The following is a 15,518-nucleotide window of genomic DNA, read 5'->3' as shown; positions in this document are numbered from 1 at the left end:
TTCACGCTTTGTTCTTAGTACTTTTCCTACTTATTACTCTAACGAATATAAAACACCTTTATGATCTTTATCTTTATTGCAAAGTTATTGTTATGACAAGGAAAGCACTTTACAAAGAAGAGTTAGAGAGAGCTTACGATACGCGTTTCCCAATAGAAGCCAAGGGTCTTGTACTATTGGAAACGTAGGCAGAGGCCTAGAGCTATCGTAAGATGAAGGAAGAGGAAGACAGAAATGAGAAGTATAGTTCCCCGTCACCAAGAACTAACTATTTTAGGAGGGATCGTTACATTACAAAGTGTCACCTAGTACAACGCCAAATGATACAAGACGGCATCCTTCAATCCAGACAGGGAAGGAGATATCGACATCGACAATCAAAACCTTAACCTAGGAGGATTCAGCGATGCCCTAGATCACGTCTCCGCAGAACCCTCAAGAGCAGCAAGCCCAGTAACCTCAGAGAAAGGATCACCAGTTGATAGCTCTCCTTCAGGAACTCCACGACCTGAGAGAATGTCAGGATCAGCAGTACCTGGGCCACCGGCCCCAGCTGCTCTGGCAACAGGAACTAGTATACAGGGAATGACTGAAAATCAGTTTCAGGCATTTCTCGCAGCAACATGAAACACAGGACAAGGAAACGTCCAATGACTGAAAGCAAAGGAGCCTGACACATACGAAGGAGCCGAAGACAAGCGACAAATATTCTTAGCGCAATGTGGAGGATATTTTACTGTTAAAAGATATGGAGATCTCTATGACGAGATCAAGATTCCATACGTGGAATCTCTCCTCAGAGGACTGGCAGGACAATGGAGCATGCCTTTCCAAGATGGAAGGAAGCAGAGGGAATGGGTCACCTACAAAGAGTTCAAGGGGACACTCTTCACACAATTCGGAGATCCCAACGTCAAAAAAACAGCAAGACAAAAGCTGGAAAAACTCCAACAAGGGAAACAAACATTCTTGGCATACGGGAGCAAATGCCGACTATTGGAATACGAGGCCGAGTTTGATGATGCTACTCTCTACATCATCCAGCTGAGAAACTGCAGCGCGAGACTGCGAGAGGCATGGGGAATATGCGACCTGCGATATACAACAGCAGAACAATTTACAAGATGGGCGATCGATAAGGAAAGCAAACTAAACATGGTTCAAAGCAACTCGGAAAATACTATAGTACACAGGGTGGTCAAATCATCCACGAATGTGGACGGAACCTTCAAACTACAAGCAGCTTGAGGAGAATGTCGAGCATTAGCACCAGGCGAGCCAATGGAGTTAGACAAATCAAGAGCAGGACCTGCTCTGAACCTGTCTAAAGAAGAATACGCCAGAAGAATAAACGGGAAACTCTGCCTAAGGTGTAGAAAAGCAGGACATCAGATATCAGAATGCAGAAGCCGAACCAATAGCAGATACCAAGGGACCAAAGCTGCTGGGAATAATCGTTTTCACAATCAAGAAAGGAGCAACATTCACGAAATGATCGCAGAAGATTTACCGGCAGAAGATGACGAGAGTTCCCAGTAAACGGTGGTCTGGGAGACCCAAGATGTGGACCTGGAAAACCCATCAAGTTAGCAAAATACTACACGGCACTACACACGCAAAGAGGAGAAGAAGATGGAGATCATGTGATGATCAAAACGAAGATATACAACGAAGAAAACGAAGAAACAACAATATATGCAATGCTCGACTCTGGGGCTACCGAAGACTTCATTGACAAAGAAATCTGCGACAAATACGGCCTCCACACCAAACAAGTAAAGAAAGCAAGACAAGTCTACCTAGCGGATGGAAATCCAAGTGATATAAGTCCTATAACCCATACGGCGACAGTACCTATAGACATTGACAGCCATAGAGAAACGGCAACCTGTCATGTAGTAGATCTAAAAAACCATAAAATAGTCCTAGGGATGCCATGGTTACGAAAGCCTAATCCGACAATTGATTGGAACGAGAACAAGATGACCTTTACAAGCGAACTATGCGCGACACGATGTCTTAACAGTTCACTTGTGGTTTACTCGACACCGATACGAGAAGCAGAATAAGAAACTTTGCATGCAAGGTTCGTCGAGATGCGGCAAGATAAGAGAGTCCAGATAAAAAGACTGGACCAAGAGGCAAGAGTGCCTACCAAGGGTTCCAAAGGGGCAGCATGACACGACCTGTATGTCAACGAAGAAAGCAAGATACCTGCCAACGGGCAGGCAACGATAGCAACAGGAATAGCCATTGGACTACCAGAAGGCACCTATGGACGAATAGCACTCTGCAGTAGTCTAGCAGTCAAACATCGACTCATGACCATGGTAGAGGTGATGGACGTTGACTATACAGGTGAAATCAAAGTGGTCCTGGCCAACCTGGCTCAAGAGGACTACCAAGTCCAAAAAGGCGATCGAATCGCACAGTTGATAATCGAAAAAATCAACAAAGAGGATTTGGACGAAGTAGATCAACTTGAAGAAACCACAAGAGGAGACAAAGGATTTGGAAGCACGGACCAAAACCAGCCCGGTACAACAAAAAGAATCAAGATCAAAAAGATCACAGTACAAGCCTTTGAAAGGTACTATTGAAGGGGAGATGCAACAGGAATTCTCAAATGGACATAGGAAGACGAAAAAGCAGTTCTAGCAAAATTCAACATCAGCACGGAGCTAGCAATCCAGGATAAGAAATACCAAAGCAAAAAGGTATGGAAAGAATTGGTTCCAAAGGAATATCATCAATTCATGAACCTATTCCAAGAAGAGGAAGCTACAGAGCTCCCACCTTGAAGACTAGGAATCGATCACGGAATTCAGCTGGACAAAGACGAAAAAACTGGAAAAAGAAAAGAGATTCCTGACAAGAAGTTATACCCACTAGGAGAAGCAGAGCTCGAAGAACTTAGGAAGTACATCGAGCAAAACTTAAAGTGAGGATGGATCAGGGACTCATTCGCATCAGGAGGATTCCCAATACTATTCGTCAAAAAGAAAGATGGAAATATGAGACTCTGCATGGACTACAGAGCTCTCAATTGGGTTACCAAGAAAGACCGATATCCACTACCCTTGATGGGAAAGGCACTGGATAGACTGCGGTCAGCGAAATACTTCACCAAACTTATATCAAGGATGCATACCACAATATACGCATCAAGGCAGGAGACGAATGGAAGACTATATTCGCCTCAAGATACGGAATGTTCGAATACTTGGTTATGCCCTTCAGGCTAACCAATGAACTGGCTTCATTCCAGAGATGGATCAACAAGTTACTCAATAACTACCACGACATATGTTACATCGTATACTACGACGATGTACTCATATACTCGGAAAACAAACAATAACACCAAAAGGATATCAGCAATGTTATGGCCACAATATAAGGATCAGAAATGAAGATCGAACCAACAAAGTACGAATTCGATAAGGAAGAAACGGAATACCTCAGATTTATCATCAATCGAAGGGTGTCAAGGTCGACCCTGTCAGAACAGCAGCCATATGGGATTTGGCCAAACCAAACAACAAAACAGATGTTCAATGCTTTGTGGGATTCTGCAACTTTTATCGAAGGTTCATAGAGGGATTTAGCAGCCTTGCAAAACCACTCTATAACGTAACAAAGAAAGACAAGAAATGGGAATGGGGAGAGACGGAACAAAAAGCATACGATGCAATAGGAATGCATCTAACATCAGCACCCATACTAGTTGATTTCAACCCAAACCAAAGGACTATGATCGAAATGGACGCCTCAAAATATGTGTGCTCAGGCATACTATCACAACAATGCGACAATGGAAAATGGAGGCCAGTGTCTTACCGATCCAAGACAATGACCCCCGCAGAGTGCAACTACGATGTTGTAAGCAAAGAACAATTTGCGATAGTTCAAGCGTTAAAGGAATGGAGAAGATACGTTTTGAACAATGAACATCCTATCTGAGTTCTAACCGACCACAAGAACTTGGTCCCATTCATGACCTCGAAAGAGATGAACGACCGCCAGATAAGATGGCTGGAACACCTCAGCAAATACAACTTCAAAATCGAATACTGACCAGGCAAAGAGAGGGGAAAGCCAGATGCTCTCACAAGAATTGCAAGTGAAAAACCATAAACGAAAGAAGGCGAAATAATCAAACAAACAACACGAACACTATTACCAAAAACCTACTTTGAGGAAATAGAGGTTATCCAATTCACATCAACGGAGGAAAGGGAAATTGAGAACGCAAATGAGAAAGACAAAATGATTCATGCAATAAGAAAAGCATTGAAAGAAGGAAAAAAGGAGATGAAAGGAATTACTCTGTGTTTATGCCAATAGAAGGAGGGAAGTATGTGGTACGAGGGAAAACAAGGGATCCTGGAAGAGGAGGAGATAAGGACAGACATCATACGAGAACATCACGATATCCAAATGGCAGGACATAGGGGAACGGCTAAAACCACAGAATTTATCACGAGGTCATTCTATTGGCCAGGACTGCATGAAGATGTCAAACGATATGTCAAAAACTACAACATATGCCAAAGTATAAAAACGGCTAAACACGCACCACATGGATTACCGAAATCAAATGAAGTTCCCGAACAACCATGGGAAACAATTACTATGGACTTCATCACGGACCTACTGGCATCGGAAAATTGTGATAGCATCCTGGTCGTGGTGGATTGTCTGACCAAAATGAATCATTTCATTCCAGTCAAAAAAGATATCAACATGAGGGATTTTATACAAACATTCTTGTGAGAGGTCTTCTGACTTCACGGACTCCCAAAAAATATCATTACGGATCGAGGAACACTATTCACATCAGGACTATGGAAGAAAGTAATGGGAGAAATGGGGATACAAAACAGGATGAGCACAACATTCCACCCACAGACGGATGGACAAATGGAACGGGTAAATGCGATACTCGAACAATATTTAAGGGCCTACGTCAATTATCAACAAGATGATTGGTACAGGCTGTTATCTCTAGCTGAATTGGCATACAACAATGGAAAGCAAGAAACAATCGGCATGACACCATTCTTCGCGAATTATGGACAACAACCACAAAGTCACAATACATATCATACAAATAATAATGTGATACCAGACAAAACCGATATGGGAAAACTATACGAAACATTACAATACGAAATGAGTCAAGCACAACATCTACAAAAGGAACAATACGATAAGCACGGAAGACCAGATCCTAACATACAACTGGGAAATATGATATGGCTAATACCACGCAATATCCATACGACCTGACCATCAAAGAAATTGGACTACAAGTAAATCGGACCATTCAGGATATTGGAAAGAGTAGGCAGCTGTGCTTATATACTCGAACTTTCCCCCTCGATGTGAATACACAACACATTCCACATCTCACTCCTCGAATTACACAACAACAACAAGTTTCCCTCACAAACACTTATTCCTCCCCCTCCGATCGAACTCGACGGAGAACCAGAATACGAGCTCGACGAAATAGTCGATTCCTGCTTCTTCCACGGTCACCTCCAATACCGAGCCAAGTGGATAGGATATTCACCTGAACACGATAAAACTTTGTACATTCGCACACAGCCTTGAACAGGTACAAGATGCCATCTCAACATTCCACCAGCGATACCCAAGCAAGCCCGGCCCAGGTGACAATCACGTTCAACCAAAACAAAGGCGAGGGAAAGGCTCCTGCGCCGTTGTAACAACATGAGGGCTGGGGCGATAGCTCACGCCAAACCACATCCACGAGCCCCAAATACTCATTCATGGGGCCGACCGATGAAGAACTCAAGGAAAGGGAACAACAAGCACAGCATAACGCCATGTTGTGGATGGTATACTACGATGACGGTTGCCAAACACATTTTGGCAACAAAGAAGGCTCAAAATGGTTCCCGGAGGAATGTTGAAAACGTGGCCCACACCCGGACCACGTCCTGAAGTATTGGCAACAATGCTTCAGAAATGGATGCAGGTTGCACAGGGCGCAGAAAATATCTGCAGGATGATATCTGTGGAAGGATGGAAGCAGGAAAGAGTTGGAAGGAGAGGATGTCAGAAAGGCATGGGCCGCGAGGACGCAGTCCAGGGACGGAGAGGCCTAAAGCTCCTCAGCAGACACAGAACCGGATGTCAGGAGCCTACACAGGCATATCCGGGGACTCCGAGAACAACTTGGCCAAGTGGAGGCCACAATTTCGGCAAACGACAAAATGATCGCAGAGCTAGGACAGCTGAACAATAATCAGCATCACACGATTGAGATGGCGAATCTGACTCTAGAATCGGTAAGGGTCAGATGGAGGATGGTAGAGGAAAAGCTCAACAAGCTGCGAAGAACCATGCGTTCAGCAGGATGGGAACTACTGAAACTGGGAGAAAAGGCCTGAGAGAACTCAGGCTTAGGAGAAGGGGAGCTAATGTCACGAATGTGGCTTAGCATAAAAGAGGTTTTCACATGACACATGGTTATGAGTCACAGGTATGTTATTGTTTCGCACATAGGACTCATTCGGGTCATATGATTTGTGATGTGTGGGTGTCAAGAACGTGGCTTAGCATGGAAAAGGTTTTCACGTGACACATGGTTATGAGTCACAGGTATGTTATTGTTTTGCGCATATAACTCATTCGGGTTATATGATTTGTTATGTGTGGGATTTGTGATGCTTTTGCACATGGTTATATGATTTGTTATATGTGGGATTTGTGATGCTTTCGCACATGGCTCAAATATAAGTCATGGGACATACACCTGACGAGTATGCCTTGCGAGTGTGCCTTGCGGGTAAGCCTTGCGCATATGAATTACATTTCGCACATGACCTCATTATGAGGTCATGGGTTTCGCGCATATGACTCAGTTGAGTCATATGACTTGTTTATTGAGTTATGATTGGTTTATGAGTTTCGCACATGACCTCACTATAAGGTCATGGGTTTTGAGCATGTGATCACTTTGGTCACATGACTAGTTTGTTTTGATTTGGTTTTGCACAGGTGAGCACTTTAGGTGACATGATTAAAGGTGGGAAGAACACTATATAAGGAGGCCGAAGCGGCCGAGGAAGATAGGTTCTTCACGCTTTGTTCTAAGTACTTTTCCTACTTATTACTTTAACGAATATAAAACACCTTTACAATCGTTATCTTTATTGCAATGTTATCGTTATGTCAAGGAAGGCGCCTTATGAAGAAGAGTTAGAGAAAGCTTACGATAGGCGTTCCCGGTAGAAGACAAGGGTCTTGTACTATCCGTAACGTAGGCAGAGGCCTAAAGCTATCGTAAGACAAAGAAAGAAGAGGACAAGAAGAGAAGTATCGTTCCCTGTCGCCAAGCACTAACTATCTGAGAAGGGATCGTTACATTACAAAGCGTCACTTAGTGCGACGCCAAACGATACAAGACGGCATCCTTCAACTCCCATCAGGAAGGAGATATTGACATCGACGATGAAAATCTTAATCTAGGAGGATTCAGCGACACCCTAGATCATGTCTCAACAGAACCCTCGAGAGCAGCAAGCCCAGTAACTCCAGAGAAAGGATCACCAGTCGATAGCTCTCCTGCTGGAACGCCACGACCTAAGAGAATGTCAGGATCCACAGTACCTGAGCCACCGGCACCAGGAACCAGCATTCTTGGAATGACTAAAAATCAGTTTCAGGCATTTCTTGCAGCCACGCGAAATACAGGGCAAGGAAATGTCCAACGACCAAAAGCAAAGAAGCCTGACACATACAAAGGAGCCGAAGATAAGCTACAAATATTCCTCGCGCAATGCTAGAGATATTTTGCAGTTAAGGGATACGGAGATCACCATGATCAAATTAAGATTCCATATGTGGAATCTCTACTCAGAGGACTCGCGGGACAATGGATCATGCCATTCCAAGATGGAAGGAAGCAGAGGGAATTGGTCACATACGAAGAGTTCAAGGCGACACTCTTTGAACAATTTGGAGACCACAACGCCAAAGAAACAGCAAGACGAAAGCTAGAAAAACTCCAGCAAGGAAAACAAACGTTCTCGGCATACTAGAACGAATGTCGACTATTGGAATACGAGGCTGACTTTGATGATGCGACTCTCTACATCATCCTCCTGTGAAACTGCAGTGAGAGACTCCGAGAGGCATGGAGAATCTCCGACATGCGCTATACGACAGCCGAACAGTTTGCAAGATGGGCAATCAACAAAGAAAGCAAATTAAACATGATTCGAAGCAACTCAGAAAATACTATAGCACACAGAGTGGTCCAATCATCCAGGAACATGGACGGAACCTTCAAACCGCAAGCACCTCGAGAAGAAAGTCGAGCATTACCACCAGGCGAACCAATGGAATTGGACAAGTCAAGAGCAGGGCCTGCTCTGAATCTGTCTAAAGAAGAATATGCCAGAAGGATGAATGTGAAATTATGCCTAAGGTGTGGAAAAGCAGGGCATCGGATACGAGAATGCAGAAGCCGACCAGACAACGGATACCAGGGAAACAGAGCTGCTGGAAATAACGGTTTCATAAATCAGAAAAGGAGCAACATCCGCGAGATGATAGCAGAGGATTCACGGGCGGAAAACGAAGAGGGTCCCCAGTAAAAGGTGGTCTCGGAGACCCAAGATGTGGACCTGGAAAACCAATCAAATTAGTGAACTACTACACGGCACTACACACGCAAAGAAGGGAAGAAGATGGAGATCATGTGATGATCAAAATGAAGATATACAACAGAGAAAGAGAAGGAAGAACAATATATGCAATGCGCGACTCGGGGGCCACTGAAGACTTCATCGACCAAGAAATATGGGACAAATACGGCCTCCACACCAAACAAGCGAAGAAAGCAAAACAAGTCCACCTAGCGGATGGAAAGCTAAGCGCTATGGGTCCTATAACCCATACGGCAACAGTACCTATGGACATTGACAGCCATAGGGAAACGGCAACCTTTCAAGGGGCAGATCTAAAGAACCATGAGATAGTCCTAGGGATGCCATGGTTACGGAAGCATAACCCAACGATCGATTGGAACGAGAACAAGATGAAGTTTACAGGTGAACTATGTGCGACACAATGTCTCAACAGTTCACCTGTAGTCTACTCCACACCAATACGAGAAGCGGAAGAAGAAACTTTGCATGCAAAGTTTACCGAGATGCGGCAGGACAAGATGGTCCGGATACAAAGACTGGACCAGGAGGCAAATGTGCCTACCAAGGGTTCCAAAGGGGCAGCAGGACACGACCTATATGCCAACGAAGGAATCAAGATACCGGCCAACGGGCAGGCAATGATAGCAACGGGAATAGCCATTGGACTCCCAGAAGGCACCTATGGACGAATAGCACCCCGCAGTGGTCTAGCAGTCAAACACCGACTCATGACCATGGTACAAGTGATCGACGTCGACTATACTGGTGAAATCAAAGTAGTCCTGGTCAACATAGCTCAAGAGGACTACCAAGTCCAGAAAGGCGATCGAATCGCACAGTTGATAATCGAAAAAATCAACAAAGAAGATCTGCATGAAGTAGATCAACTGGAAGAAACCACAAGAGGAAACGAGGGATTTGGAAGTATGGACCAAAACCAGCTAGATACAACAAAAAGAATTAAGATCAAAGAGATCACAGCACAAGCCTTTGGACGATATTATCGAAGAGGAGATACCACAGGAATTCTCAAATGGAAATACGAAGACGAGAAAGCAGTTCTGGCAAAAATCAACATCAGCACAGAACTAGCAAACCAGGACAAGAAATACCAAAGCAAAAAGGGATGGAAAGAATTGGTTCCAAAAGAATATCACTAATTCACAAATCTATTCGAAGAAGAGGAAGCTACGGAGCTACCTCGTTGAAGACCAGGAATCTACCACGAAATTCAGCTGGACAAAGACGAAAAAACGGGAAAAACAAAAGAAATTCCCTATAAAAAGTTATACCCCCTAGGGGAAGCAGAGCTCGAAGAACTTAGGAAGTATATCGAGCAAAATCTAAAGACAGGATGGATCCGAGACTCTTTCGCGTCAGGAGGATCTCCAATACTATTTGTTAAAAAGAAAGACGGAAAAATGAGACTCTGCGTAGACTACAGGGCCCTCAATTCGGTTACCAAGAAAGACCGATATCCAGTACCCTTGATTGGGGAAGCACTGGACCGACTACTATCAGCAAAATATTTCACCAAACTCGACATCAAAGACGCATACCACAATATACGCATTAAGGCAGGAGACGAATGGAAGACTACATTCGCCTCAAGATACGGAATGTTCGAATACTTAGTTATGCCTTTCGGGCTAACCAACGCACTGGCTTCATTCCAGAGATGGATCAACAGGGTACTTAATAAGTACCTCAACAGATGTTGCATCGTATACTTGGACGATGTACTCATATACTCGGAAAACATACAACAACACCAAAAAGATATCAGCAACATCATGGCGGCAATACAAGGATCAGGAATGAAGATCAAACCAACAAAATGCGAATTCCATAAGAAAGAAACAGAATACCTTAGATTTATCATCAATCGAAGTGGGGTCAAGGTTGACCCAGTTAAAACAGCAGCCATTTGGGATTGGGCCAAACCAAACAACAAAACAGATGTTCAGTGCTTTATGGGATTCTGCAACTTTTATCGAAGGTTCATAGAGGGATTTAGTAGGCTTGCAAAACCACTCTATAACCTTACGAAGAAAGACAAGAAATGGGAATGGGGAGAAAACGAACAAAAAGCATATGATGCAATACGAACGCATCTAACATCAGCACCCATACTGGTTCATTTCGACCCAAACCGAAAGACAATGATCGAAACAGATGCCTCAAAATACGTATGCTCAGGCATACTGATCACAACAATTCCGGATGATGGAAAATGGAGGCCAGTGTCTTACCGATCCAAGATAATGACCCCGGCAGAGTGCAACTAAGATGTTACAAACAAAGAACTATTAGCAATAGTTCAAGCATTAAAAGAATGGAGGAGATACGTTTCAAACAACGACCATCCAGTCCAAGTTCTAACCGACCACAAGAACCTGGTCCCGCCGATGACCACAAAAGAATTGAACGACCGTCAGATAAGATGGATAGAGCACCTTAGCAAATACAACTTCGAAATCGAATACCTACCAGGAAAAGAGAGCGGAAAGCCAGATGCTCTCGCAAGGATTGCAAGCGACAAACCACAAACGAAAGAAGACGAATGGATCAAACAAAAAACACGGAACCTATTACCAAAAACATACTTCGTGGCCATGGAGGTTATTCAATTCACATCGAAGGAGGAAAGAGTAATTGAGAATGCTAATGAGAAAGACAAAACAATCCAGGCAATAAGAGAAGCGTTGGAAGAAGGAAAAAACGAGATGAAAGGAATTGCACTGGGGTTATGGCAATGGAAGGACGGAAATATATGGTAAGATGGAAAACAAGGAATCCCGGAAGAAGAGGAGATAAGGACAGACATCATACGACAACACCATGATATCCGAACGGCAGGACACGGAGGAACGGCTAAAACCATGGAATTCATCACGAGATCATTCTATGGGCCAGGACTGCGCGAAGATGTCAATCGATATGTCAAAAACTGCGACATATGCCAGAGAACAAAAACGGCTAAACACGCACCATATGGATTACTAAAATCAAACGAAGTCCCCGAACAACCACGGGAAACAATTACTATGGATTTCATCACAGACCTACCAACATCGGAAAATTGTGATAGCATCCTGGTCGTGGTGGATTGCCTGACCAAAATGAGTCATTTCATTCCGGTTAGAAAAGACATCAACACGAGGGATTTTATACAAACATTCTTCCGAGAGGTCTTTCGACTTCACGGCCTCCCAAAGAATATCATTCCCGATTGAGGAACACTATTCACATCGGGACTATGGAAGAAAGTAACCGGAGAAAGGGGAATACAAAACAGGATGAGCACAGCGTTCCACCCACAAACAGATGGACAAACGGAACGGGTAAATGCGATACTCGAACAATACTTAAGGGCCTATGCCAACTATTAGCAAGATGATTGGTACAACCTGTTATCGATGGCCGAATTCGCATGCAACAATGGAAAGCAAGAAACAATTGGCATGACACCCTTCTTCGCGAATTACGGACAACATCCACAAAGTCACACCACACATCATACAATTAATGATGTGATACCGGAGAAAGCTGATATTGGGAAACTACACGAAACCTTACAATACGAGATGAGTCAAGCACAACAACGGCAAAAAGAACAATACGATAAGCAGCGAAGACCGGATCCAAACATACAACCGGGAGACATGGTATGGCTAATACCACGCAATATCCATACGACCTGACCATCAAAGAAACTGGACTACCAGAAAGTTGGACCCTTCAGGATATTGGAAAAGGTGGACAGCCGAGCTTATAAACTCGACTTTCTCCCCTCAACGCGAATACACAATACATTCCACATCTCAATCCTCGAATTACACAACGACAATAAGTTTCCTTCACAAACACTTATTCCTCCCCCTCCAATCGAACTCGATGGAGAACCAGAATACGAGCTCGACGAAATCGTTGATTCCCGCTTCTTCCACGTTCGCCTCCAATACCAAGCCAAGTGGACAGGATACTCTCCTGAACACGATAAAACTTGGTACTTCGCACACAACTTTGAAAACGCACAAGATGCCATCTGCACCTTCCACCAGCGATACCCAGGCAAGCCCAGCCCAGGTGATGATGACGTTCAACCAAGACAAAAGCGAGGGAGAAACTCCCGCGCCCTTGCAGCAACACGAGGGCTGGGGCGATAGCCCCCGCCAAACCACACCCACCAGCCCCAAATACTCATTCATGGGGCGAACCAACGAGGAACTTAAGGAAAGGGAACAACAAGCACAGCATAACGCCATATCATGGACAGTATGCTACGATGACGGTTGTCAAACACACTTTGGCGACAAAGAAGGCACGGGATGGTTCCCGAGGGAATGTCGAAAGCGTGGCCCACGCCCGGACCACGTTCTAAAGCATTGGCAACAATGTTTCAGAAATGTGTGCAGGATGCACAGGGCACAGAAAATATCTGTGGGATTCTACCCACAGAAGGATGGGAGCAGAAAAGAGTTGGAAGGAGAAGATGCCAGAAAGGCATGGGCCGTGAGGACGCGGTCCAGAGAGAGGGGGGCCCAAAACTCCTCAGCAGACATGGAACTAGACGTGAGGAGCCTACACAGGCAGATCCGGGGACTCCGAGAACAAATGGGCCAAGCCAAGGCCACAATTTCGGCAAACGACAAAACGATCGCGGAGCTTAGACAGTTGAACGAAAATCAGCGGCACACGATCGAAATGGCGAACCTGACTCTGGAATCGGTGAGGGTCAGATGGAGGGAGGCAGACGATAGGTTCCAGAAGCTGAGAAGGACCATGCGCTCAGCAGGACAGGAACTATTGAAACTGGGACAAAAGGCCTGATGGGACTCAGACTTAGGGAGAGGGGAGCTAATGTCACGAACGTGGCTTAGCTTGGAAAAGGCTTTCATGTGACACATGGTTATGAGTCACAGGTATGTTATTGTTTTGCGCATATAACTCATTCAGGTTATATGATTTGTTATTTGTGGGATTTGTGATGCTTTTGCACATGGCTCAAATATGAGTCATGGGATATGCACCTGACAAGTATGCCTTGCGAGTGTGCCTTGCGGGTAAGCCTTGCGCATATGATTTACGTTTCGCACATGACCTCATTATGAGGTCATGGGTTTCGTGCATATGACTCAGTTGAGTCATATGACTTGTTTATTGAGTTATGATTGGTTTATGAGTTTCGCACATGACCTCACTATAAGGTCATGGGTTTTGAGTATGTGATCACTTTGGTCACATGACGAGTTTGTTTTGATTTGGTTTTGCACATGTCACCACTTTAGGTCACATGATTAAAGGCGGGAAGAACACTATATAAGGAGGCCGAAGCAGCCGAGGAAGATAGGTTCTTCACGCTTTGTTCTAAGTACCTTTCCTACTTATTACTTTAACGAATATAAAACACCTTTACGATCGTTATCTTTATTGCAACGTTATCGTTACGCCAAGGAAGGCGCCTTACGAAGAAGAGTTAGAGAAAGCTTACGATAGGCGTTCCCGGTAGAAGACAAGGGTCTTGTACTATCGCTAACGTAGGCAGAGGCCTAAAGCTATCGTAAGACAAAGCAATAAGAGGACAAGAAGAGAAGTATCGTTCCCCGTCGCCAAGCACTAACTATCTGAGAAGGGATCGTTACAGTGGGCTTTGTGATGCTTTCACACATACCTCAAATATGAGTCATAAGACGTGCGCCTGGCGAGTATGCCTTGCGAGGGTGCCTTGTGGGTAAGCCTTGCACATCTGATTTATGTTTCGCATATGACCTTGTTATGAGATCATGGGTTTTGAGCACATGACTCAGTCGAGTCATATGACTTGTTTATTGCGTTATGATTTGTTTATGAGTTTTTGTACATGACCTTGCTATGAGGTCATGGGTTTTGAGCATGTGCTCACTTTCATCGCATGTCTAGTTTGTTATGATTTGGTTTCGCACATGTGACCACTTTAGCTCACATGACTAGGGGCGGGAAGAATACTATATAAGGAGGCCGATGCGGCCGAGAAAGATAGGTTCTACACGCTTTGTTCTTAGTACTTTTCCTACTTATTACTTTAACGAATATAAAACACCTTTACGATCTTTATCTTTATTGCAACGTTATCGTTACGCCAAGGAAAGCGCTTTATGAAGAAGAGTTAGAGAAAGCTTATGATAGGTGCTCCCAATAGAAGACAAGGGTCTTATACTATCGGAAGCGTAGGCAGTGGCCTAGAGCTATCGTAAGACAAAGGAAGAGGAAGACAGAAACCAGAAGTATAGTTCCCCATCGCCAAGAACTAACTATCCAAGGAGGGATCGTTACAGTACAGATTTCCCTTTTCTGGTCTTCTCTGAGGTTTTGACGGTGGGGTGATGTCATGGTAGGAGGTGATGTTGAGGTGATTATTTGTTGTAGTATTGCCAAGCAGGAGTAGGTAGACTTTTCAGACATGACTATAAACTTGTGTCTAATAGGTTTCAATACACCTGCATCACAAAAGTCAAATTCACCATTATCAGAACAACCCCTTACTACTGTGGCCCCACCACACTCCCACTGTGCCAGAGAAGACATCAATCAAGAAATTTATACTATGTATAATCATACTGATATGGGTTGTAATAAAATTTCAAAGCTTCTAATGTTTTCCATATCAACTGTTTCCCTAGTAATAAAAAATGCTGACAACAATGATAGCAGCACCAACCATGCTCCTAGAGCTGGCGGACTAAGAATCCAACGATAGTATTTAGTGCATCAATTGAATAGAAAGTACACTCATCGTGAGTACAAGGAATCAGCAACAGCTCTCTAGTGTCCCTAATGTCGCTTCGCAAG

Source organism: Tuber melanosporum (assembly GCF_000151645.1).
Source record: "Tuber melanosporum whole genome shotgun sequence assembly, scaffold_194, strain Mel28".
Classification (NCBI taxonomy): domain Eukaryota; kingdom Fungi; phylum Ascomycota; class Pezizomycetes; order Pezizales; family Tuberaceae; genus Tuber; species Tuber melanosporum.
The sequence above is the reverse complement of the archived record's forward strand: the minus strand, read 5'-3'. Positions refer to the sequence as shown.